The sequence below is a fragment of the Atta colombica genome, unplaced genomic scaffold (genome assembly GCF_001594045.1).
Source record: "Atta colombica isolate Treedump-2 unplaced genomic scaffold, Acol1.0 scaffold144, whole genome shotgun sequence".
In the NCBI taxonomy this organism is placed as follows: Eukaryota; Metazoa; Arthropoda; class Insecta; order Hymenoptera; family Formicidae; genus Atta; species Atta colombica.
This window is the reverse complement of record NW_017259233.1, coordinates 15,835-17,633: the sequence shown is the minus strand read 5'-3', so window position 1 is coordinate 17,633 and position 1,799 is coordinate 15,835. Positions and strand designations below refer to the sequence as shown.

General features: G+C 23.5%; 1 protein-coding gene across 1 annotated transcript in view; it reads right to left on the bottom strand.

Moving 5' to 3' along the window:
• Nucleotides 1-1,799, bottom strand: part of LOC108685029 (ADAMTS-like protein 3) — a gene marked incomplete at its 5' end in the record, with an annotated part of 54,403 nt that overhangs the window by 39,837 nt on the left and 12,767 nt on the right. The window lies entirely within an intron of this gene.

Genomic DNA, 1,799 nt, shown 5'->3' with positions numbered 1-1,799 from the left:
CACGCACGCACGCACACACACACACACACACACACACACACACACACACACACACACACACTCACTAAACACACACACACACTCACTCACTAAACACACACACACACACTCACTAAACACTTTAATCTCTTTCTATAAATAAATATCTTTCTTAAAATGAAATATCTCCAGTTTGTAAACGTTCAGTAAATGTTAAATTGTGATTTAAATTTAACGTAAATTTTATAAAATCGCAAATGCGCATGTATAATGATATTTATCAATAATTAAAATTATTTTTTATTAAATACAAAAATTTATGACTGGTACTCATAAATATATATGTACATTGTATTATCAAATTTAATATGTATATTCATATACTATAAAATTCATTCACTATAAAAATAGTGAAATAATTATGAAATTAACTATAATTGTCATAGATAACAATTAGATTAAATAAAATATTTAGATATACATACATACGTTTATATATTTTATATATTTTTAAATATGATAATAAAGTTTATTTTGATATCATGTAGATGAATATTAAAATTAATGATGTTCCGTTATTATATTCAACGTTTCTATTTATGAAAAATATTTTCCATTAAAATAGATATTGGCATTTGTTATTTTTGTATACATTTAGTATGCATTTATTATTTTTTTGTATTATAAATTATTATAAGTCATAAAATTTACAATAATTTAAACTGAATTTCACATATATATAAAGCGAAATATATATAAAAATTTTTTTAAATATAAAATGAATTTTCAATACAGCTAAATATAATTTTGTTTACAATTTATGATAAAAACAGAAAAATAATAAATTAAACTTCTTATATTTATATTTAATAAAAAACAACAAAATAATTTTTAATCTTTTTCACAAGAACACATTTTCAGGAATGTATTTAAATTATAATTTACAATCTCCACAAAACAAACAACACACTATCATACAAAAGAGATTATCATTGGCGTGATTGATAAAATAATTAAATTAATACATCCGAGTTTTCACAAAACATAAAAAATACAATCAATTCATTATTAAATAATAATTATTCATTGAAATTTATAATCTCTACAATAAGAAATAAACTAAAAAAACCATGCTTACGCAAAAAAAATTTTAATGAAAATAAATCATCAAAAGATAAAAAAATTTTTATAATTCCATATGTAAAAAATATATGCAACAAATTGAATAATATGTTTCGCGGGTTTCTTCCAGATTCATTCTTGGAATGCCAACGTTTCGTGAACCTTGCAGTCTACTTCATCAGGGCGAGGAGCCTGATAAACTTCACATTGAAATATATGAAATTAAGCTACGGTTCTCGCATGATTTTCTTTATTTTTAATATCCACAATGTTTCCATGAGAGATAGTCTTCACTTCTTTGAGAAAATGCAACCTGGATAGTGCTAGTCAACTGGTTCTATTTTCTTAAAGAAGTGAAGATTGACCATTTCTCATGAAAACATTGCGAATATTAAAAATAAGGAAAATCATGCGAGTATCATAGCTTAATTATATCTCAATGTTTAATTATATCTCAATGTTTCCACATGGAATTATCTGTACGTATTGAGAATGGCTAAAAAGTTAACCGGAATATGTATACTACGATCGATAATTAAATTATTATTTAGGATACATATATTTAGATACAATTCAATAATATTGAAATTGATTGCGCACGTACACGATAATTTCCTATTTAACAAATTAATTTTTTTACATCAGAGAATTTAGATTACCATTCGAATAAAGATAATATTCTTGTTAATTCTTGGATT